At 46.4% G+C, this 25,979-nt stretch overlaps 1 protein-coding gene and 1 non-coding gene across 2 annotated transcripts in view; both read right to left on the bottom strand.

Annotated features, from left to right (window-relative positions):
* PLPP4 (phospholipid phosphatase 4) overlaps nt 1-25,979 on the bottom strand; it is a 543,342-nt gene that overhangs the window by 76,514 nt on the left and 440,849 nt on the right. The gene's annotated exons all lie outside the window — the stretch shown is intronic.
* LOC131481811 (U6 spliceosomal RNA) lies at nt 18,624-18,730 on the bottom strand. Its single transcript, XR_009246580.1, has one exon. It is a non-coding gene; the product is annotated as a U6 spliceosomal RNA (small nuclear RNA).

Raw genomic sequence — 25,979 nt, 5'->3', positions numbered from 1 at the left:
GGGTACCCCATGCTAACACGTCACAGCTCATGTGTGAACCAAGGAGCTGCCACCTTTTCCCACCCCCCACACCTCAGATGTGTAACAGCCCAGTGCTGTATACCCTGGGTGGCCATTTCCCTCATGTGGTGATCCTGCCAGGTGGAAGTGGTCCCAGGCAATCTCCTGTCAGGGAGCTGTGTATTAGACTCTGTCCACTAATAAAACTCTGCCTCCACTAACCCCCTCCTCCCCACTCTCAATCGACTCATCTTGGTATCTAACAGTTAGGAAATACTGGATGGGAGACAATGCCCTGGGAAGAGATCCCCTTATTCCCGCCTCCCACATGGGAGTTGGAGAAGGGAAAACTTTGTTTCTTGCAGTTGATTAAAACACCTCTAGACAGTTGGGGAAAAAAGCCATACACATGTAGAGTAAACCCAAGCTTTCCTTTTGGGATGAGTCATGTTCGTTAATTTTAATTCTTGCCTGCCATGCAAGCCACAATCGAGAGTGAATTAAGAGCAGCTTTTTATCTTATTTGTATTCGTTTGTTGAAAGTCTATTTCTTGTTGCCAACACAGTGTGAGAATTGCAGACAGTGCAAATTCATTTTCAAGATTAACCAGTTGAATAGGGATGTATCCTAGTGCCCTGTGGTTTGGAGTTTACTGAAAAGTTGACATTTAGTCCTCTTTCTTCTCTGAGAGTTTGTTTCATCTTGAAGAATTTACTCTCTGAACAACTGCAACCATTCCTTGTTCCCTGTCCAGCAGCGATGGACTTGGTGCCCGAAGCTGATAACACACGTGGACCACCGTGATGGTCAGACAGCCAGAAGTTTATTATCAGCATCAGATTTTTATTTATGTATTTATTTATTTTAAAAATTATTTTATAATCTTTACGTAGTTGATCAGGATGCAAAGGGTCAAGGACTACAGGAAGGTGGGTAAGACCGTTGCTTCCATATCATTTTAATTTTTTTCTGTATCTGGGGTAAAGTGGTAGATAAAGGGAGAAGCTCCACCCAGTCTCGCACCCATCCCAGGTCCCCGGTGTGGGGCATGCTCCGCGTGTCCTACTCAAGTGGTTTGGATAGTTCAACAGTTCTGAATTGCTGCCAATTTTGCCATTCCAACCATGATGAAATCTCTCCAGGATCCACTGGCTGACATAGTTTACCTTAGAGTCTCCGTTTGCCCAGATATTCACTGCCAACACCTGGCTGGGGTTGTTAATCAATTTTTTCTGTCCTCCATCCTCTGTTGTGGTACGAGGTGTCCTCTGCAGGTTCGAATGGACTGCCGTATCCTCCATGTGCTCCTGGATATGCTATCCACTGTTCCATCTGAGCTTTGACACTTGCACCCCATGGTCAAACCATGGAACCCGCACTTCTCTTCATGGTTGGGGTTCTGAGATCAGCAGTTCAGTTGGAGGGGTCCCCAAAGAAACTTTGTCTGAGGTGATCCCAAACCCGATTCTTGTATGTGCTTGCCAGTACAGGGTCTGGCACTGTCTGTCACCCCAATCAGCTTATGCATATGCTAGTGGTTGCAATTGCTGGGTCAGTTATGTCTGCAGCCCTGTCCTCTACACGAACCAATAGGTGTTGCAGTCCAGCCTGATTCTGCCCAACACAAACATGGATCTCACACAAACCAGTGGGAGCTGTAGCCTAGTCAGAGCAACCCACAATAACCCCCACCAGGCCCACCCCTGCCCTGGTTCCTGTGCTTACAAGTATGTATAGCAGACTTGTCCAGTCTGTTTCACATCCCATTCAGCTCTCATGACAATGGGCATTGAAGCCTAGTTCAACCCAACCAGCCCCACTATCCAGACAACACACAAGCTGGTGGATGCTGTTCTATCTAGCCACCGCTGCCCCAGTCCTGGTTTTCATGCTCTCCAGTGGGAGTGGCAACCCCCCCTGAGTGGGGTTGCCCACTGTTTCCTCACTGGGCCCACTTCCACATCATGGACTCTCCAGGTGGTTCTGCAGTTTTACTTGACAGAATTAGCCCCCAGTGCCATCCTCTGCCAGCTGATGCTGCGACAAAGCACAACCAACCCTCACCCGCTTTAATTTATGCTTGCAACAGTAGGAGCAGTCAGCCCAACCTGGTTTTCCCCTGATCTAGTTCACATGAGGCCCACAGGTGCTGTAGCCCTGTCTGGTCTGGTCTGCCCCCATCCCAACTCATGCTCTCCAGTGGGAGTGGCGGTCCAGCAAGGGAACCCTCCACATTCACCCTACCGGCTTTGCCCACTACCCCTCTGGTTCTCATGAGTGCTGGTTGGGTGCTGCAGCCCAGTCTGGCATGGCCCCCCTCACCTCGGTTTTTGCCACCGGGTGCTGATCCTGGCCCAGTCCAGCGCCCCCCAATTTCAGCTGATGCTGGTGGGGGTTGCAGCCTAGCTCAGCATACCAAGCACCCAATCCCAGTCGTATTGTGTCCTGGTATGTGTTGCGCCCAAACCTTGTCAACCCACACTCTGTTCTGGTGCTCAGATTCACCAGCAGTTGATGTGAACTGGTTCAGCCTGGTCTGCTAAATGTATACCAGTGGGTACCTTTCCCTGTCCTGGTCTGGGTTGCTCCCTATCGTGATTCTTGAGTTCACCTACAGGGACTGTGTCCCTACAGAGGAGTTTCCCAAGCTCCTCCATCAGAACCTCTCCCAATGCCAGATCTTGCTCATACCAGTGGGTCCATGGGCCAGCCTTATTTAGTCCACCTCTTGTCCTGGCAGTAACAGTGGCCTTTCCTGACTGGCCTTCAACCCATTCCTATTCTTACTGTTAGATGTTTCAGCCCAACCAAGGCTCGTCCATACCCAGACACAGCTCACACATGGCTCAGCAGGTACAGAGACCTAGCCTAGTCTGTCCTACAGCTACCCTGGTCCTTCAGAGTACCAGAGGGTGCTGGAGTCTAGCCCAGCCTGGTGCACCCAGTCCCATTTCACACTTGTGCCAAGGGAGAATGCAGCCATATCCAGACCAGAATGCAGCCCCCACTCCAGCCCCCATATTCACCAGTGGGAACCCCAACCCAGCCAGGGTGTCCTCTTAGTTCCACAATCAGGCCTGTTCCCAGCCGTAGATCACGCATGTGCCAGTGGTTGCTGTGACCCAGCTTGGCATAGCCCCTCACCTATCTTGGTCTTTGCCTTTGATACTGTAACCTGACATCCCTGGCTCCTGCAAACCAGTTGATGTAAGAGCCTAGCTCGGCATGACCTGTGCTCCAGCCTGATTTCTGCTCTTGCTTGTGAGTTAAGATTTGCTTGGCCCTGCCTGGTCCACCCCTTTCCATAACCAACCCACACATTAGCTAACAGTTGGAGCTACTTTGCCCAGCTTGCCTGACCCCCAGGCCTGGAGTATGTGATTTTCAGTGAGAGTTATGACTCACTAGGGGCATTTCCCAAGTTCTCCCACTTGACCCACTCCCAGACCCAGATCTCATACATGCTAATGTGTGTTAGGCCAGTGCCTGGCATAGTCTACTGTTCCATCTTGGCCTTGTATGAGCTGGTGAACATTGCAGCCAGTCCACCCCACACCCTGTTTTAGGATGCACATTCGGGTGCTGCTACCTTGACCTGCCCAGACTGTTGTTGGTTCTTTACCCGTGAGTGATGGCAGGTTCCATGAATTACCACCCCTACTCTTAAGTTAACCAGAAGGACTTGTATTTCCACATGGTTGGACCCATTTATCCCCCACAGAATCTACCCCTGGACCTGGTTATCTTGAGTGCTAATTGGTGTCATGACCTTCTTAATGTGACCCAACCCCTGTTCTGGCACTCAGTCAGGTACTGGGATCTAGCCCTGCCCGACACGTCTGCAGCTTTCGTGTGGGCTGGCATGTGGCAGTCAGTGATGTTGCGCACTAACAGCCCATCTCAGGACTCCCATGTGGGCTGGTAAATCAGTCTGACCCAAACAGATCTTACAGACTCTCCCTTCCAAACCACCAGGTCTCCTTTCCCACACTTGCCAGCAATTTCAGTGACCCTATCGCTGGAAGTCACACTGGATTCATCCCTCACCTACTCACATTGGCCTTATCCATGGATATCTCTAGGCAGCAATGACATATCCATAAACCCCAGAAGTTGTTGCCAGGCAGCCAGCAGGCGGAGCTTTGTGCCACTTGAGGCACTGGCCGGCCAAAAGCTCAGGACTCACTTCTTGCCTGGCGAGGAGTGTCCATGGCCATCGTCCCAAGCATTGGGTCCCACCTGGCTTGGGTACCCTTCTCAGCAGCTATGCTGCTGAGGGCTTCTTTTACCCGAGCCCTACGGGTCGAACCAGCATCAGATTTTTAAAAGAAAGTTGTCACGCAGGCACCAGGGGTGGGGGGTCATGCCATTTACATCTCAACATCAAGAGTCAGCTCCCTAATATACAATCTAACAGCTCCCTTTGCCTAAACCTGCGGACCAGGGAATTTCCTGTCTATCCATTCCCATATTAACTACTCCTGGGGCCCTCCCAGAAGAATTTCAAGTAGCTCTGGCTCTGCATGGCAAAAGATTCACCATGTCCTTCCACAATTCCTCTTCATCCACTGATTGTTAGATAAGGGAAAATGCAGTACACGGGCACAGTGCAATGTTACTCTGCCGTCAAGAGACTTAACCTAATATATACATGTATCAAAATTATCACCTGGTGCCCTGGATAAACACATTCAATTTTATGCATGTGAAAAAATTTTTAAATTAAAAAGTCCCTCTCATATCTGCCTTTGAATGTGCATTTTGCAGTCTACTTTTCCTTGTATTTGTATAATCACACCAGCTTTCTTTTTGCTTAGTATTTACGTAATTTCTATTTTCAAGCTTAAGAGTAATTGCTATGCAGTTTTTCCGAATAACATAATTGAGTCTTTTATGTTTGTAACGCATTTGATTATCTATTTTTCAACAGTGTCTAGCTCATTTGCATGAAATGCAATTATTGATATGACTGGATTTAAATCTTCTGTCTTGGGATTTGTTTGAGTATGCACATAATTTATTTGTAAATGAAAGTTTTTGAAGTATTTACTTTCACTGAACATCACTGTAAACATTACACTAATCATCAGGCCTTAGAGAATCAAATACTGCCAGAGTGATGAAGGAATTTAAAGGCTACCTCATGTCACTCCAGCTGGGAGAAGAATTTTACAGGGACCTACAGCGATCAGAAGTCATGGTGGTTTACTCTATGTTTCTCTTCCAATCCCATCCCAGACACTTGGAGTCCTCCATCTAACATTCCCCCTTCTCCTGTGGCTTTTGATTGCATCCCCTGGTTGGATAACAGACACCTGCTCTTCAGGATACCCACACCTTTCCCATCATTTCCTATCATTTAAAGACAAAAACAAAGCAGAAACCCTAGGGTGTCCTCAGCCTTCTGCATGTAGACGGGGTGGACACTACTGGGTGGGCCAAGACAAGGACCCAAGCCTTGGAAAATCCCAGCATAAAGGAACTCCTAACCTCATCTTATGCATCAGATGGATAAAACCAGACTGACTTATGTCCTTGGGTTGAGTGGACATTTTTTTATCTGTCTTTCAAAATCAATAAAGAGAACTTTGGAGATGCCAGGAGACCTAGAGAAATGTCAAAGGATTCTTCTTCCCCCTTATTATCCAATGTCTAGAGCTTAATAACAAAATATTACCCAATGTCTAGAGCTGGCTGGTGGGTTTGCCAGCAGGCCTGCCCTTTGCTGCTGAGGCAGACTGAGAAGAAATGCAATCCTTCACCTTGTGGGCGGTGGGTACAGTGGGACTGCAGGACATCACTGACTACTCCATTCCTTCCTGTGAGCCCGTCAAGAAACGGGCCCTCCTCTGCCTGTCCTGGCAAACTGCTAGCATACCAGTGGAGTGGGGGACTTTTCACAGAGACTGCTCAGACATCATGCTTTCTGGTTGGTATAATAATGACAGGTTTACACTACAGAGAAAGGTCCATACAGCTCATGTCCAAACTTCGGTAAGAACTACTATTTTCATTCTTCCTTATTAGAAAGGGACGTACACCTTAAAGGGATTGAGCCTGGGGCTCTGGACCACCTACAACCCATGTTCACTTCAACGACTTTCTCGTGACTCTGATACTGGATCATCGTTTTCTCTCTTACTGGTTTTAGTTGGAAGAGCACACAGGCTTTCCAACCAGGAAGGCAAAACTGAAATTAAGGAAGAAGTACATTCTTTCCTCCCAGACAGGTGGCTGCAACTCTGGATCAAGCACTGGGTCTTTAGCCACAACTGCCCAGACCTTCTAATTCTCATAGGAATATTTCATGAGAGGCTGCTGGACATCCAAGTGAGTCCTGGCAAAGAAACCAGTTGGTGCTTGCTTGCACACATCACGCACCCAAGGCTTATGCCCTGATCCCCGCCTCTGCTGGCGGACCTGGGTCATGTCACGCTGTCCTTTTGCATCTGCACTGCCAGGATTAGCCTCCCATGTGTGCCAGGATTGAATGGAGGACCTAATGCATTCTAAATTATCTGGGCTCACAAACAGAATTTCTCTCCTCCGGGGGCTTTGAATGGCTGGGTTCTTCAAGATCACTGAGCCCTAAAGTGCTGAGAGGGGGTCTTGATCATTGTGGTACCCTTCTCAAACTCCCCTCCTCTTAAAAATTGACCCATGGTACAGATTAATTGGCAATGTTCCTTCCTTGTGGTATGTGAAATATTGGTGCATTGTACAATATATGGTATCTTGGATTTGATCATGAGCAATGGTCTGTCCATCTTAGAAGCACACTCAGATGCCTCTCCTTAGGACCTAAGTCACCTTGGTCTTCCAAAGCCACCTGCGCAAACACAAGTGAGTGGAAAGGAGGGCCAGGGCCAATTGCAAGGATGAGAGTCCCTCGGGCTACAACTGGAGAAGCTGTAACAAAGAACCTTCCCACATCTCTGATTCTTTTCTCTTCCATATTTATGGGGGGGAGGGGATGTGGAGCTTAATAAATGACCCTTTCCTTCAAGTATATCTGTAAAGTGATGCTCCTCCAAGACAGATCACATCTTCTTTGCTGTCTTACATCCTCCTGGCACACCATCAGGGCTACTATGGGTTTGTTTTCAATTTCTGCATTGCAGTCTCAATAAAGTGGGTGTGAGGAAACAGAATGTGACAGTCAGGCAGTTTATCAGTTCTAAAGCTACTAGGATGCCCAACTCCATGACGTTACTGTTTCACCGTGGCTGTCATGTAACACTCTGCACAGACTTCTACCTGAAATTGACTTGTCAGGGAGCTGTCAGGGTTGGAGGCGAAAGGAAATCAAAGCCAAGAGATCACAAAGATGCTGAACTGCAAACAGGCACAGCCAGCTGGAACATGTCATTTGGCTAGTGATCTGAGCACTCATTTGGGTGAAGTGTCAGGTACATGAATCGACATCCAAAAAGAGCAACTGTATGGGCTTCGACAGCTAAGGTGCCTGAAAGGTGGATGTATCAGCTCTGAGGGCCTCCAGCTCCAAGACACAGTGTAAATAACTTTCTGCCAGGCTGGCATTGTATCACTTGTGACACCGACATCCTACATGAGCACTGGTTTGAATCCCTGTTTCTCCACTTTTGATTGTAGCTTCCTGCTAATGAGCCTAGAAAAGCATCAGAAATTGACTCAAGTGCTTTGACCCCTGTCATCTAAATGGGAGACCCGGATAGAGTTCTTGGGCCCACGGTTCAGCCTGGCCCTGTACTGGCTATTGTAGCCATTTGAAAGAAGAACCAGTGTGTGGAGGATCTCTGTGTAACTCTGCCTTTCAACAAATAAACCTTTTAAAAATCATTTGTCTACATGTGAGCCACTCTCATCTAGAGATCATTTTGCCTTTAGCTGACGAAGGGCAAGGACTCATGTACCATTGAAGGTTGAACTTGTAAGGAGAAACAGGATGCATAAGACTTTAGGCCTTCGTTCATAGTCTTATGCCCAAGTAGAAGACCTGCAGCTCAGTAGAAGTGGATCTTTGGATGGTGTGGTCAGGGACAAACTGCATTTGATGGGTTGATGGATGAGGGAACCAGTCAGGAAAACCTACTTGCACTGAGGGGTGCTCTGGCTGGAGAGAGTAGAGAAACAGCTTGGGGCTATAGAGGTAGCAACTCCTCCTTGGAGAGGCAGAGGAAACAGATGCAAGAGTTATAACTGTGTCAAGGGTTCCCACCATTTGGAACATGATACTGTGTGCTCCTAGACTGAGTAGAAGCAATGCAGAGGAGAGAAAAGTTGAAGCCACAAGACCAGGGAAGGTGTGAAGCAGCAAGGTGCCAGGAGAGAGGGAGAAGGCAACTCACACTGCCCTCCTCTCTTCCCCTGCTGGCTACTTGTGTTCTGTTTTTGCTCTCTGTCATTCATAGAGAGCATCATAATGATGAAGACAGAAAACAAACTCCAAATCTAAGCAGAACCTACACCTGCTGCTCCCCACCAAGGCCTCAGCAGGCGCAACACAGCTGTCTTCCACCATCTAAGACAGGATGGAGGACACAGCCAGATGTAGGAAAGGAAAGCAGAGCAAGGTCCATGAGAGTTCAGAAACCTGTGAGTTCCATGGAAAGTGTCAAGGAGATTGCTGGAATCACATGAGAGACACTACTTAGGGACTCACATCGGCAGAGGTGTAAAGGTGATAAGTACGTGATCTGTACCTCTCTCTCTCTCTCTCTCTCTCTCTCTCTCTCTCTCTCTGGTGGTCAATAACAGACACTTGATAAAAAATAAAGTTCATTAATGGCATTAGATTTTTTAAGACTGAGGGTCATGTAGACAAGAAAGGAGGGTCTTGAAATAAGATGCGGTTTCCATGCAGACATGCAAGTGGGGGTCAATAAGTAAACAACGTGTTCTCCTAGCAGGCTACTAACAATCACACAGCAGACAAGAAGCACCTCTCTTTGGTCTGTTATCTAAGCTTGAATATTAGGGAGTTCCTGGCCCGTGCATTCCCATACCAACTGCCTCAAGTCCTGTGCCTGGAGTTCCTGGAGCTTTCTCATAGGTTTACAGCTGCTTAGTGGCTTTGTACCAGCAAGGAATCCCATCCTCCAAATTTCTGTCTTTCCTCAATCTACCCTTTTGCCATCATTGAGGGTGGCTAATTTCCTTTTTTTTCTGTCTTCAGCATGTTTTGAGTGATGTTTGTAGGGGTACCCTAGTGGCAGCAAAGTCTTTCAACTGCATGACATTCTAGAACCATCCAAACTAACCAGTGATGTAGACCAGAAACTGGTTCCTTTAAAAGGAGAAGTAACTGGAAAGAGGCCCTGGAGAACTTTCTAGGTTGCTAGAAATGCTCTCTTTCTTGTTTGGATGATGGCTGTACAGGTTTACGCAGTTTTCAAAACCCATTGAGCCAAATATTTAGGTTTGGCATGTTTTATTGTATTTCTCTTGATGTGAAAAACAAAAAATAGTCCCAGCTCTCTCAGGAACTGTAATGCTGCCATTGGGAGTTCCAATGATAAAGAGGTCTGCAAGATTTTAGAAGCACATGGTTTAAATATGAGAGTGATGAAACACTTCGATTGCCTAAACATCATTCTGAAAACACATTTAAGAACTGGAAAAGCCCCATTCATACAGCCCCTGTTGATGTAAATTGGATCGAATCACTCAGTGCACTGCTAAAGTGCATCAGGCTAAGTCAACACAAGGTTTGCTTTTTGTGATCAATACTCATAATTACAGTGGTGGCCCTCATTTATCGCCACTTGTACAAGCAAGGCATTTTATGAGCATGTTCTTGCTTCATCCTCTCCCGCGGCCTCGGAAGTGAGGGTATTTTTGTCCATCTCCCCAGTGAGGAAACACGGAATTTTTTTTTTTTTTCTGTACAAGGGATCTTCAGGAAAATCATGGAAAATGTGCACAATGAAAAGGCCATGGGAGAATTTCAATTTTTTTTTTTTTGCACCAAGATATATGTTTCTGTTAATTTCATTTCCAATGAACTTTGTGAAGTCTCCATGTATGGTTTGCCAAGGCTTCAAATCCAGCCCTGCCTGCATTTGGAATGTAGCACTTAACCATGTAGCACTAAAACAGAAAGTATCTGCAATTTTATTTTGTAAGTTTGAATTACGGAGGGCTTCATGATGCTTGGAAAAGCCAAGTGGATAGAATTTGGGATGAAATGAAAAGCTTTATAATGTGACAAATGCAGTTACCTGTTGTATAAGTTTATTTCTTCACACGAGTGGGTCAACCCATGGAGGTTGAGAAGGAGACACGGTATCTGTCCTTACCCAGGGCCCTTCCTTTTATTTTTAATTTAAAAACTTGTTTATATGAAATAGTTACTGAAAGAGGAAGGCAGAGACTGTGCTGCACTGGTTTGTTTTCCAGATGGCTGCAATGACTGGAGCTGAGCCAGATCAGAGACAGGCACTGCAACCAGGTCTCCCAGGTGGATGGCAGGGGTCCAAACAATAGAGCCACCCTCTGCTTCTTCAAAATTAGCATGGAGCTGATCAGAAGCTGGGACTAGGCTTGTGCCCATTCAAGATGCCAATGCTGAGGCTAGACCCTTCTCTTAATGAGGCCAAGACAGAAATACTTCAAACAGCCCGGTATGTCTGGTCAAGCACCACTATTAGAAGATGTACCCAACCCAGTTCTATCTTATGGATCAGAGAAATGTCACTTTGCCTGAAGTACATTGTCAATGCCGGTGAAGTCAGGGCTATTACTGAGATGGAAGAACACTGGGTGGCTAGAAGTCCTTGCCAGATAGAAAGAGAGAGGCTGAGACAGGCTTGGCAAAACTCAACGACAGGCTGGGAGGCAGCTGGGGTTATAGCAGGAAGAATCTTCCACCATCTGAGCTGAAAAGGAAGCTTGCGGCTAACTCCACCTGCCCCTTCATCAATCAGCTCCAGGCCTGTGCATGGGGCTCTGGTTCTGGGTGGACACATCTGGATAAAGAGGCTGCTCTGGGTTTGGACAGACAGCACCTGGACACTTTCCCCCAATGCAGATGACACAACAGACTTCCCTCCACACCTCCATCACATCACATGTTGTTAGGATAGGCAAGTGAGACCAAGGAACTATGAATTGCAAGCATTCCCACCTGTTGCACCCCCGTGATTCTGGAGTCTTGGCACCGATCCATGTGGGTTTGAACCTTATCATTGCAAGAGTGTGTCAGAGCAGGCAGCAGGAGGTTCACAGAGGTGGAACCCCCACCCCTGGTTCTGCTGTAAATGTGGACTAAGCAAAGGAGACTCACACTGGATGAAACTGCAGACTATTGATTTCAGAGAAGGGCAAGCATATAACTACAGCATTTATCAAAGTGTGGTTAGTGGCAGACTGTGACAGAACCACCTGGAAGCCTTGCTTTAAAAGGGGCATTTATTTGTTTATTCACCAAGCAAATAACATATTGATTCCTTCTGGGTGGCCAGTAATAGTGCAAGGAGCCAGGAACCAAACATTGAAACAGGCAGATATTATCACTAACCACTTAGAGCATACAGTTTAGTGAGAAAATGGTCAAAATGTAAAATTCTGTTAATAAAGAAGCAAAATACATAATCACACAAATGTACATTAACTGCTAAGATAGAAATGAAGGTGGCAGGAAGGCTGTGGGGATGGGGTGGGGAGAGGGACCCTCTCCACTGGTTCGTTTCTCAAGGGCCCACAACAACCAGGGCTTGAGCCTGCGAGTGAGGAACTCATCCCTGATATCCCTTGTGGGTGGCAGGAGTCTGTTGCTTGAGCCATCAGAGGTGTGTCCCTGGGTGGACCTCAGCAGGAAGCCGAAGCCAGGGCCAGAAGCAGAGATTGAGTGCAGGTTCTCCATTATGGGACACTGGTATCTTAACCATGAGGCCAAATGTGCCCCTCTCACTCATCTTCCAACAATCCCCCTGCCCCCACTTTATATGGTAGATCTAAGAGACAGCTCCCAGGGGGAGAAAATGAGAATTAGAGCTTTTCCTAAACAGTCCTGTAGTCCAACTAGAAACAAAGGAGGGGATTACCATCTCAAGGCTGAATTTAACACAGGAACAACTGGGGACTTGGTTCTCTCTTCCGTTTGGGTAAGCTGCTGGGTACACCCCTAGATTGTGATGAGAAGATGGCTCACCTCTGCTCAAGATACCTAGTGGGCCCAGCACGAAAGTCTAGTGGTTAAAGTCCTTGCCGTGTGTGCACTGGGATCCCATATAGGTGCTGGTTCAGGTCCCAGCAGCCCCGCTTCCCATCCAGCTCCCTGCTTGTGGCCTGGGAAAGCAGTCGAGTATGACCCAAAGCCTTGGGATCCTGCACCCATGTGGGAGACACAGATGAAGCTCCTGGCTCCTTACTTTGGATCTGTACAGCTCCAGTAGTTGCAGCCACTTGAGGAGAGAATCAACAGACAGAAGATCTTCCTCTCTGCCTCTCCTCCTCCTCCTCTCTGTATGTCTGACTTTTCAATAAAAATAAGTAAATCTTAAAAAAAAAAGACATCTACAGTTAAGTGGTCAGTAATCAAGGCCTCTCAGATACCTGGCATCGCTGTGCACTGCTGATGTCACCAGATGCCCCTGAGGAACCTGGAAAAGGCATCCCACCAACTTGGCGAGAAGGGGAACTTGGTGTAAGTCAATAGTCTCTCACTTGAGCCTTAACCTAACGCAGAAACTGTTCCTTCCCTAGAATCCTAGTTATAAAAAATGAAGCAGAAACAAAACTAATGAATAAGCAAAATGCCACCTATGGTCCTAGTTAGAAATATGAGGAGCTTCAAAATGCTCATAGAAAATTTCCATTATTTTCTAATTCCATGTTCATGAGTTTTTGAAGCACCCTTGTATATTTCCCTCATCATATTAGCTAATCTTTATTGGTTTGTTAAATACACAACTGATTCTATATTAATTAATTTGCATATATTGCAAAGCTAAGAAATTAGTTAGATTTGGATAAAGTTAAACCAAAGCAACTTGATGCTTTTATCCTACTTACCACCCTTACATGACGTGGTAGGACTCAGCTTTTTCCTACTTCAGATGGCTTCAAAGTTTGGGAAGAATCCCACAGAAGGACATTGTGGCCCCAAAAGGTCAGGGAGCACAGGATTACAATTGATAGGATAACATTTGTATGAGAACACTGGATGGGTGCCATTTGTGTGACTGATTGGATATCATTTGCATGAGAATAACTGTGTGGACAGCATGTGAATGAATGAGAACACTTAGTGGGATATACAAAACAAAAGAGTTCCAAACAAGGATATAGAAGTAATTGATGGGTTCTGTTGATAAACTCAATACCTCCTCCCTTATCTTATATGACCCTTGGTCCATAAAAGTCTGATGCCACTAATAAACTTTGGCTACTGATTATCAGTTGGTAGTCCACATGTGTTATTAGCATGTTAATCTTAGGCTCCGTGCACCAAGTCCATCACTGCAGGACAGCGAACAGCATCCATAGCTTTTCTGATCAACATCAGTTAATAAAAACTAATCCCTCCCCTTTCGAATTTGGGCAGGCATTGGTGTAGCACGCAAGAGGGCATTTAGGAAGTCCATGTTCTATATTGGAGTGCCTGGATCCAAGACCTGGCTCTGCTTCTTTTGATTCAGCATCCTGTTAATGTACAGCTGTGAAGCAGGAGCTAAAGGCTCAGGTTCTTGGACCCCTACCCCTCACATGAGAAACCTGGCTGGCTCAGCCCAGCTCTGGCCAATGTGGGCATTTAGGGAGTGAACCAGTGGATGGGAGAGCTGCTTGTCTGCAGTCTCCCCTTACCATGTGCCTTTACCATGCAAACAAATAAGAAAATTGTAAGAGTCCAGCATCCCATTTATTTTAAAACTTCCTGCAATTCTGGCTTAGAATTCCCCCAGAGTTGGAAAGTGGGTAGAATGAATTTTTCATTTAAGTGTGTAGCTAAGGTATTGATGTCATCTAGATGTATAGTAGGCTTAAATGAAAAGTGTCTTGCAAGGTCATCACAATGAGTTAAACTCTATCATCATGTCCCCAACCGGCAGGGCCAAGGAAAGGTGACTACCAACTGCTTATGTGAGTTGAAGTAATGAAATCCAGTTTTGTTACCTCTGTGGAACAACTGACCATATGTGTGGCAACTATAAAATGGAGCTTTCAGAATGTCCTTAAAGCCAATTCTATTTTATCTTGCCTATGCTTCTGATGGCAATTTAAAAAGGTCTTAAAAACAGATTGGCCCTGTACTGTTTTCTCTTTTAATAAGAAACAAGCATATATACTTGACACCTGTTTTGCTTTTCCTCATTTCTTTTTGCCCAGGAGAATGCCACATCATCAGAATGAGGGTATGTCAAGATTCTGCAGGCCCATTTTCACAGGCAAAGTTATAACTGCAAAATGGAAGCAGAATGAAATTCATTCTGAGATGGTGAAAGATCTGAAGCTAATCCCTTCCTCTTCCTGCAGATCCTTTACATAATTTGCACACATTCCCTATGCTGAGAAATGAGATCATCCATTTCACATTTTCCCTTCTGTGAGCAACGCTTAAGGGGCTCCTGATGGCAATGAAAGAAACACTGAGCCTCAACAGACAGATCATTGTTTGGCTGGAAACACCCCACCCAGAAAGATGATTTCATGCCATTCACTGTGGTGGCTTCTTCTTGTAAAAGGTTCACTCTGAAATGGGAACAGAAGGCATGAGATGAAGACACAGAGCTGTGCTTGTACCGACATTGCCTTCCCGCCCTTCTTCAGGCGCAGGAAGCCGCTGCCCGACGGCACAGAGCCCCTCGCCCCTGAGGGTGCTGAGAAAGGGCACCTGCCAATGCACACTAAGCCTCCGCTGCCCACCCCTCCTGAAAGAGAAATTTCGTGTCCTAGGTTCATGGCACCTGTGAGAGGGTGGCTCCAGGCCATTGTGGCATTTTGGGGGCCTTGATGATCCTTTCTAGCTACTTCCCCAGTGGGAAAAGGACTCCATCAGCTGAAAATTCTAGTGAACAGAACTAAATGACAATTTGAAATGAAATTAACCTAAAACTACTTTTTATGTCTTCTAAGACTATTTTAGTGTTCAGTGACACTAAAATAAAGCCAAACTAAGTCTTTTTTAAAATTATTATTTCATTTTTAATCAGTTCCATAGGCTCTGGGATTCCCCCAATCCCTCCCCCCCTATTGATTTCCTCCATATTGTTACAGTAGTGCAGCTCATAACCAGTCATAATTCCATCATTGCGGGCATGGACCATGCAGGGAGTCCAGCATCTTATTGCCCAGATAAATTCAACAGTTTCATTGGGAGACCATCCTTGATCTGAAAATAGAGCTGGCAGAATATCATCCCCTCCAATGAAAAGCCACAACACAAATTCAACAACAGGAAGAAAAATGGAAACTTACAACATCATGATGTTAATTGACATGCTACTGAATGATCAATATGTTAGAAAATGCAAGTTCTTAACCAAATCCTATAACTGCTTCATTGACATCTCAATTTTAGTTTATACATAATCAACTGCTATAAACCTTAAAATGGTTATAGGGTACTATTCAGCTGTCTTGTGTCTTTTTTCTTCATATTTATATTTAGCAGCTTATAGTATTCAAGCATGATTTTACTGAACTTCATGAATTTTAGGATAGTCCAAACAGGCTTATAACTCTAACAAGCCATATGTTAACTATTGAGGAGCAAAACAGTTTTAGGAGGGGTGTGCAGAGAAATCTTCAATATCTTAGTGAGGAGTAACTGATCTTTGTGTCCCACCTAGTGAGGTATATGAGAGTCCAAGCTGTCTGTTTCCTGTCTGTTCTAAGCTTTCCTTATTGGTCTCTCTCAGTCTATCTGATCTAATTTTTGGGGCTCCGGAGCAACCCTGATGGTCGTTGCAAAAGAGGATGGGGAGCCAATGTTGGAACTAAGTAAGGACCAGAGAAAGCTCTCCTGAGTCCCCAAGGGAGTTTACTGTTCTTCTGTTTCTGAGGACCACTCGGGGCTCCTTGCTGTTGTTCCGATGTCATTAGACCCTGTGAGGAGGGTTCTGGGCTTCTTACATCACATGTGGGAGATCCGATAGGGAATGGTTGACCTCAGAGTTCTCGGCCTATGAGGGCATTCCAATTCCCTGTGATCTCCTTGGCAGCTGAGATACAGTCCTTGGTGCCCATACTGATAGCCCTTGATGAGCTATCCACTACTTCTGTGGTGAAAGCATCTGGGAGGTTACCAGGAGTCTTTGGGGTTAGGATACAAGCCTCCTGCTGTCCTCCTGTCCCACTCTGGGGTCCTCCTCTTGCTCTGTGCATATGACCTCCTGTTAAGAGGCTGTCAGGATCGCTCTTGGATACAGTGGGATCCAAGATAAATCTTTAATAAAGTCAATAACTGAACATGTCTAGGGTGGGTGAAATACTTGGTGCCTAAGTACAAAATGTGGTTATCCATGCTTAGGATGGGGGAAAGTATGTGACATGCCCAGGATGAGGACACAATCCCAAGGAAGCCATACACATTCCTCAACATGGAAGCAGCCCTAGTCCCTAGGCTCCTGCAATGACCTCTAACCAGGTCAAGGGAGAGACTTCCCCTTCCTGGCTAGCCTATGCCCAACGTTTCTTCTTCACTTGCTGCTAAGTTCTGTGGTCCAGAGCAATTGCTTCGCACATAGAGGGGTCTGTCTGGGCTCTGCTGCCTATAGCTGCTCTCAGCTCTCTAGATTCCCCTTTCCTAAGCCATGCCACAAACATCATTGTCACTTGCAGCACAAGGCTCCAGTGAAAGGCAAGGGACCATGCTTGGCACGCAGCATGCAAGAATTGGTAGTTATTACTTGTTGGCTTATCAGTTGGTATTTTATGTATTTGTTGATGTCCTGCCAGGTGGTAGAGCTAGGGAAAACCAGACACAGACAGCCCTTCAAGAAGACTATGGCCATTTTGAGTAAGAGCTGTGTCTAACCAGAGTTCCCTCACTGGCTGGAACATTGGGCCCTATAGAGGGCGCACTTAGGACATCTTCTGGCTGCTTGTGCCCTCACTGGGTACCCTCCCTAACCTCCCCATCCCTGGTTTGCTCCCAAAATGCTGTTTGCCCTTTCTGCTTCTGCAGAGCTTATATCCAAAGACTTTCTCCCTTCTCAGAGTCCTTTTAGGCTACACAGCCGTTGGAGTTTTCTAAGGTAGGAGACAGTTTCACAAAGGGACAAGAGAGGGACAAGATAGCAGGGATCCATTTTGGCAGGTGGTTGGCCAGTGCCCACTGAGTGGCTCCAACAAGCAGCTGTCAGAGAGAAGGTTTGTTTCCGACTGAATGCATTCATTCTGTGCCCAAGGTGACTGGGAATCAGCACCATGGACAGCAACCCACCCACAGAGCCTCTGGTGCTGCAGGCATGAACAACATGGCTGGCTGCCTGTGCATGCCTGGCTCTGCGGGGCAGGCCCCACACCCCCGCTGTGGGACTGGCATTGCCTGCTGGCCAAGCCTTTGGACCAATCCCAGCTTTCAGAGCTGGAAGTCCTCAGAGTCCTCATTATTTTTTCACAAGAGTCTAAATGCCCACAGAACAAGAAATGAGAAAGGGGCAGGAGGCAAGGAAGATGCAGGTGCAGAGGTGAACAGAGTGAGGCATTGAGATCACCTCACTGATGAGAACTAGGGGCATGTGGAGGTTGGGACACCTGTGTGTCCAGACCTTGTCTAAATAGTGTTGCTATTTTGGGGATAGTATTGTAACACAGTATGTTAAGCCACCACCTTGAACGCCAACTCCTCATAGCAACACTGACTCGAGTCCAGCTGTTTCATTTCTGATGCAGCTTACTGCTAATGCACCTGAGAAAGCTGCAGAAGATATTCCACGTGCTCAGGCCACTCATGTGGGAAATCCAAACGGAGCTCTTGGCTTCCACCTGCCCTTAGATATTGTAGCCATTTTCAGAGTGAACCAATGCATGAAATGTCTGTCTTCCTTTTAAATAAGTAAATAAACAAGCAAACCTCTTCTAAAAGATTAATGTGGGATATGCACATCCATATTTGTCTGCAGATACCAGCATCCAGGGGCAAGTGTGCATGTCGACCAACAGCCACTCCCTTTAGCCTCTGTGAGGTGCCTGGGAACCAGGAGACAATGCAATGGCTTCCTCCACAATGCACCCCTGGCAACTCCACCAAGCCTTCCCAGTGAAATGTGCCTTCTCACTCTCTGCAGCCTGTGGGAGTCACCTGTCCCCACCCTGTGTGAGGAGGCATTTCCTGGTGACAATTTGTTTTTTTTTTTTTAATTAATATTTAGCATTATATGACAGTTTCATAGGCTTTGGGAATCCCCCTCCCCCTCCCCCTCCCCTCCCCCCTGGTGGATTCCTCCACCTTGATGCAGCATTACAGTTCAAATTCAATCAAGATTCTTTCCTTGCAAACATATATTAAGCATGGAGTCCAGCTACTTATTGTCCAGATGGGTTGAACAGTTTCTTGGGGAGACCATTTCTGGTCTGAAGTCAGAGCTGGTATAATATCATCACAGTCAATTAAGAGTCCCAATATAACATCAACAGCAATTTGCAATATTATGGAATTGACATAGTTTTGAGTAACCAGTATGTTAAAGAAAAAAAAAATATGGAACGCTTCACGAATTTGCGTGTCATCCTTGCGCAGGGGCCATGCTAATCTTCTCTGTATCGTTCCAATTTTAGTATATGTGCTGCCGAAGCGAGCACGACAATTTGTTTTTAAAGAAAGTGTATCTGGTACATCAGCATCCCAGAGAGAAAATGAGCACACTAAGAACTATTAAGCAAGCCAGCAATGAAGAAGTCCCTTAACTTTATTTAACACTGTGTGTGTTCAAAGTTAGTTGAACATAGAACCACTCATGTGTAAAGCATCCTATAATATCCCATATCTAGAACACACACAATGGAAAATACAGCCGTGCCTAGCAGCTCAGTTTTGTTGGAGCTCAAGATGTAAGACAGGAACAACAACTGAAATGGATGTGTATGTAACACAAAGGACCATAGCGAGAGGTAACACTTGAAGGCCTGTACACCATGCTAAGAAGAGCCCTGAAAGCAGGCCTGCGAATCCAGATACATCCACTGCCATCCAGACTTCTGTGTAGCTCCTGATTATTCTGGGAGCCTCAGGTCTGAAGGTTTGCACTGCACCTGTCTGCACCTGTGGACACCTGTCCACTGTTGGACATCTTGTACCCTCAGAGAATCATAGCTTAGGGCTTCGTGCTGTGTTGCAGTATGCTAAACCACTGGATGCTGTAGTAGCATCCCATCTGGGTTCTGGTTTGAATCATGGCTGCTCTTCTTCCAATCCAGCTCCTGGTTAATGTGTCTCAGAAAACAGTGAAAGATGGCGTAAGTACTTGGGTCTTTGCAGCTGTGTGGGAGACCTGGAAGAAACTCCTGGCTTTATCTTGGCCCAGCCCCAGCTGATGCAGCCATTTGGGGGAGTGAACCAGTAGATGTAAGATCTCTCTCTCTTATTTTCCAAGACACAACTCCATAGAAACAGTTGTAGTCCAGAGAAAATATCATGGATGGTTGCAAGACTCCCAGGTCCTGATGAGCCCCATACACAAAGGGTTGCCAGTGGCAGCTCACCCATAGCCACCAGGAGCCTGACAAAGTGTGTGCCCATGGCATCCTTCATCAACACTACACCTGGACCACCAGTGTTAAATAGAACACAGCAGTGTTTATTTGTATTAAAACAGTCTAAAATGGCCTGAGTCTTTCACTGAGAGAGACATGGTTAACCCAAAACACATCTGTGCAGTAGACTGTTAGTCACCAAGTGAACCGAAGCTGACAGCTATAGCCAAATTAGCATCCATGTATATGACTGTACTTTATGCCACAAACATGTGGATTTTGAGCTCTGCTTGGAAGCATCAGGTGGCTTCATGGCTGGGGAGGTACTGTTCCTACCTTGGAAAGGATGCTGGCGGGGGAGGTATCACTCCTACCTTGGAAAGGATGCTGGCTGGGGATGTACCACTTCTAGCTTGGAAAGGATGTTAACAATGGTGGGGGAGGGGGCCTGTCTTTCACCCAACACCATGGCTGGAGGGTTGGAGAGGTGGTGTTACCTCTCTCCCCCCACCTCCTTTCAATCAATTTTCTTGCCCACTGCTTATTCCCTGTGCGGGCAACCCATGCTCACATATGTATGTGTTCACATTCTCATCATTTGAATAAATTCATCACTTTGCACATAATACATGTCTGTACTTTCAATGCTTGTCTAAAGTGCAAGAGCCTAGAGTGAAATTAATACATTCCCATTCCCACATCACATGGACTACTGGTTTGGTTTTGTTTTAATTGACCCTGGGACTTGTTAGTTTCCATTGTGTATGCAGAAGCTGTGAACCTGCACCTGTAATATAGTTCAGGGACAGAAGTGGGTGAGCCATCCGGGACCCTCCCCATTTCTGTGGAAGTGGACAAGACAAGGCATTGGGAACAGGCAGGAATGAGCTGGTTGACCTGCCACAGTCCTAGCACCCCACAGGACATGCTCGTGGGTGATTTCACCTGAGCCTCATTAGGGCCCTCTATGACATCATTATTCCCATGTTAAAAACAAGGAAACAGGCTCCAAGAGTTTCAGATTTGCCTATATCTGCAGGACTGGCCCCAAATTCACCAGGATCTGCTCCCCCTCATTATTACATTATCATGTAGCTAGTTCTAAATTAAAACAATTTATAAGAGGGTGAACAACCCATGTTTTCAAGACCTTGGCATCTGAGTTGGCTACAGAGAAGTTATAAAAACTGCTCATCAGAGCTCAAGCAGAAAGAAATTTCAAATTGGTTATTTGGAAAATTTCTGAATACAAAGTCTTTCCATGGGCTACTTGCTAAAATCAAACATAATTATTGACAGATTTCATTTGCAGAATGGCCTGAAACATAAAGATAGGGGACCATTAGGAATCAAAACCCCAAACCAAATTAGAAGACACACATGGTTTACTAAATAATCCAGAAGGAGGGAAATAAAAGACTCCTAGCATATTTCATGGGCATACTCAGACTCCAACTAGCTCACTGGAAGACCTGCAGTTCATTTTAAGCAGCGTATCTTGATATTTCACATTTCCTTACAATCCTAACATACATCATAACACAGCTACAAATAACACAGACCTACAAATAACACAGCTGTTTTGGTATCTGTGGGAGACTAGCTCTAGCACGCCAACACCTGCCAATGCTGAAGTCCCTTATTGAACATGACAGAGTATTTGCAAATGATCACCATTCCTCCTGTTAAGTGTAAGTCATCTGTGGAATACACACAATACCTAATGCAATGTAAGCACTCCTTCAGGTATCCCACACATGTGCAGTGCTCCAAGACTTGGGACCGTCCTCCACTACTTTTCCAGGCCATAAGCAGGAAACTGGATGGAAAGTGGAACAGCTGGGACATGAACCAGTGCCCATATGCAATCCCAGTGGATTCAAAGCGAGGATTTAGCCACTAGGCTATCGTGCCAGGCCCCCAATTTCTCCACTTTTCAACCTGGCTTCCTGCTAATGCATCCAGGGTGACAGCAAGTGATGGCTCTGATTTTGGGAACCATCAGCTGTTTCACTCCTCAAATGGCCACTACGCCCAGGGCTGAACCAGGCTGAAGCCAGGGCAATAGCCAAGAGCCAGGAACTCCATCCCATCACCTAAAATGGGCCATCTTCTGTGGGTTTTCCAGGTTACTAGCAGGGAGCTGGACCATAAGTGGAGCATCCAGGACGCGGCTGCCACAAGTGTCAGGTCAACCCACTGCACCACAGCACAAGCCCTTGCTCTTGAATCAAAATATAAACTCAAGATTACCGACTGTGCTGAAGAAGCAGACATCAGAGGGGCTAACGGTACCGTGTGGGCAAGCCCTCCGCCAGCTCCCTCTTCACCTGGAGGATGCACACACAAAGCACACTTCTGGCTTGGAATGTGGTAGGAATCGGCTGAGATCCCTGGCTTGGGAACTCTTGAGCTGGAGGCCAGCAGCCTTAACCACTGGGGAAATGCTGATGGTGCCTCCTCACACTTGCACGGAACACGTTATTTCTGCGCTGAATCAGATTTTCTGATGGCAAGATTTGAGACAAATGAGATGGGGGCGGGGGAGTCCCTTGTAGCTCCCACTTTCTTGCTGAAATTGGTCATATTAATTAAAAATACAGAACAAGCAAGAAAGAACTTCAAGCACCGACTTAAACTCATTCCAAGGTAAAGAGTAAAGTTGTGAATGCCTTTACATACAACGCTTAAATACCATTTGTTATAAGAAACAGATGAGTAACTTTGTTTAAACCAAAGCTTCATTCATGGCACAGTATTTTCTCCTAGATTTTTTTTTTGGCACACAAAATGGCTTACCAACAGAAAACAGAAAAACCCAACAATATGTAGCCAGGAAGCATATTTTGTAGGATATATTAGCAACAAGCTAGGATCCACTGAACAGAATGTTCCAGAGTTTAAATATGAGAAAAAGTGCATGCTATGCGTTACTACACATGGATTTCTCATCTTCTCCACCAAGACAAACTTATTTTTGGCTTCTTTTGAAGTACCTTTGCATGTCCAAGCATCTGGTATTTTGGAAGGTGGCATTAGGGCACTTCCATTATTGACAGCTGTCACATAGAAGAGGGGGAAGGCTTGTTTATTCTGCCTTATCCCAAGGAGCAAATATCAAATTTCCTAATGCCTAAGAAATCAAATGGGGCTTATATTTTAAAAATAAAGAAGAAGAAAAGCAATCCAGTTCATCCTATATGTCTTGCTGTTGTAGACAGATTGCTGGCTGCCATGGTAAGCAGCTAAACGCCCTCACAGGGCCTCACTAATGATGCCAAGGACACTGTGCTCCTCCACTCACCGTCCTCCTCGACTCCTCCAACCCTGCCCTGTCCGGCTGCTCTCCACACCACAACCACAAGGGAAATCAGGTAATGTAGATGTCTTCATGTTAGTCACCTGAACACTGTTGAAAATCAGCCATGTAGCACCCCAGACGGATTTCAGCCAGAGTTCCTGACCCAAGGGCCTGGGGCTCTATATCTGTAAAGCTTCCCAGGGGACACCAGGGTGTGCCTGGGCTGAGAACCCAAAGACTGAAGTCCTGACATGGCTACTAGAGCCTCAAGGGATGGTACTCACCTGTCTCGTTCTTATTCCGCCCCGTCCCTCTCTTCTCCACTTGCCCGAGAGCTGTGCTGGCCGCTTCTCAACTTCTGTCACCCCTCTCATTCCAGGATACTGGCACTAACAGTTTCACCTGACCAGACCACCTTTTGGCTGCTCTGCATGCCCCAAGTCCTTTTATATGGTAGGCTTTCTGGGTCCTCCTGCCCTCCACACCCTGTTCCATCTGTTTCCATACTCTCAGAGCTCAAAAATCCTTGACATCAGGACACAAGTCAAGGTGAATAACACACAACTAAAACTTACTTGTTCATTTACTGTATCAGCAACCGACTCCTCTGTTAATATGCAAGCTTTAGGTGGGGGAAGCCAAGTATGTTTTGTTCATCCGGAGTCTCCAGTACTAAGCCTGGCACGCAGTACCTGAGGTAAGTCTATATTACAGGGGTATAAATTTCACTGGAAAATGCTATATTCATGCATCTTCAACTCCAGTGCAGCTCTGCCCCTGTCTGCTAGGGAGCGAGTCAGCTCAGCTCTGAAGTCTCCCCATATCCCTAAAGTACCAACAGATTCAGGTGCTCAGGGTCCCACTCACACCTGAGTGAGGTTGGCCATCCCCATTGCTGTGCAATCTCAGGCCAGCTGCTTGCCTTTTTTGAAATTACCTCCTCACGTGCAGCACGAGGAGTAAGTCTTGGCATGGAGAGCTTGCAAGGTTTGGCTGGACCGCCGAGTACAGCTTAGCACACAACAGCTGAAGATGCTCTACGGATGGCTTGTTTTCCTCATGCTCAGGACTTCCAAAGGTCCCCCCCTCCAAATCTGGACTAACTCAGCTGTAGCCTGCTCACCCATCACCTTCCACCACTCCCCACCTTGCAGCTGACATTTGAACATACAGGGCCAGAAAGCCAGGGGCTGCCCAACAGTTCCAAACCTTGGGCCAGGCTAATCCTGTTTGGAGCGCGCTGTCACTGGCTGTCTCCTCTCAGCCCCTCATTCTTCGCACCTCAGCTCAGTGTCTATTTTCTGTAGCACCCTCGATGGTTTCTCCCCAGAAGGAATCCTTCTCCAAACCCTCTGAACAAAGGCACATAGCATCACTAAGCAATGCTCATAGTGTATTATCCTCGATCAGGACCTGTCTACCCGCTGGACTGCGAGATGCCGTGAGCAGAGATCCACCTGTCTTTGAACCCACAGAACCTGGTGTAATGCCACCATTCTAGGCACGTAAGCCTCATGGTCAAGAACCAGAAGACAATGGTATGGATGGTTCCAGAGACAGTCATTTTTCTCCATGATTTCTTTCATAGTCCTTCCTACCAAGGAGTCCCAGTGCCCTTAGGTGCTAAGGACATCACCCGCCCCAGTGCAGCTTAGAAACTTGCAGCATAGGTGTGCTCTGACTTAGGCTGTGGCCCAGAAAAGCCTGGTGGCTGCGTGCAAACCTCTCCCAGCCCTGAAGAAACAGTACAAAGCCCATGCCTCCCTGGGGGCATGGGCCACAGAGCATGGCCAACCCTTGGCAGGGAATCAGCATCAAGAGCCCCGGTTCACCCAGAGGGGTCAATGACATTCTCTCCCAGACATCCCTGGAGCTGTATCTCCTTGTGCAATGATCAAATGGAGTGAAGCTTCCCAGTTTCAGAGCCATGTCTTCCAAAAGCACACTGAGAGAAAAACAGCAGTTTTCAGACCTTTCTGTTTAACACACTGCTGAGACGAAGGCTACGGCAGAAAACCCGCCCCGGCATTTACAAATAAGCAATAAATGGCTTTCTTGGCCAGGACCCTAAGCCTGTGGGGGTGGCACTTCTATTTTGCTTACCTCCTGATGGGCTCAGAAGTGGCTGTGCTCCAAGAATTCAAATAAGCATAAATTCATGGTTTTTTTTTTTTTTGGTGGTTGTTGTTGCTATTATTGTTGGGTTGTTCTAAAAGGATAATTTCTGCATATTAAATCTACATGCAGATTTCCGCAATGCTACCATTAAGATTCATTAAGTTTCAGTAATGGAACCAGCTTAGAGCTGAAAGCACTCCTGCTCTAAAACAATCGTCAGCATCTCCATGTATTACATTAGCAGGGTGGAGAGGAGCCACCAGACTGTCACAAATTGAACATAGCCCCAACTTGCAGTTGCCCTCACTCTGGTACTCACTGTGCTGGGAGGGCAGACCAGGCTTCTCTCTGCTGACGAATTCAATCTAAAATCGTGTCACTAGTGCCTAGCACTTTCTAGAGCCTTTTGTTCTTCTACAAGCTTGCCTCGGCTTGTACCTGTGATAAGATGATGGAAAACATTACTTTGTGTGTGGCCTTTGACTTGACACTGAGCTTACCTCAGAAAGGCTGACAGGACTTGTTAAAATAGGGGAGTTGGGCCATCCCCTGGTGGTCCTGAGCCAGTACAACCTGCAGGTTGAGCAGGTACCCAGGGCAGGACAGTGCACCTCTTGCACTTGTCCCAGGGCTGCTGCAGCGTCTGCTCCGACACTGAGAACCATCACATGGCTAGGATAGCTCAGCCATGATTGTGTGTTGGAAATTTCTGCCAGCACTCTAAGACACCATCCATCTGAGCTGTTCCCTCGGAATCTGGCTTAACTGGAATCAAAGAGGTAGACTATCCTGCCCTAAGATCAGATGAATCAACCTGTCTGGACTACATCGCCCAGCATCTTTTTTTGAAGCAAAGAGCATGTATTTTGGTGTGGTAGACTAAGCTGACGTTTGTGATCAAATATTGGAGCACTTGTTCTGGTCATTTGAGGAGTGAAC

Source organism: Ochotona princeps, chromosome 13 (genome assembly GCF_030435755.1).
Source record: "Ochotona princeps isolate mOchPri1 chromosome 13, mOchPri1.hap1, whole genome shotgun sequence".
Taxonomy (NCBI): Eukaryota; Metazoa; Chordata; class Mammalia; order Lagomorpha; family Ochotonidae; genus Ochotona; species Ochotona princeps.
The sequence above is the reverse complement of the archived record's forward strand: the minus strand, read 5'-3'. Positions and strand labels throughout refer to the sequence as shown.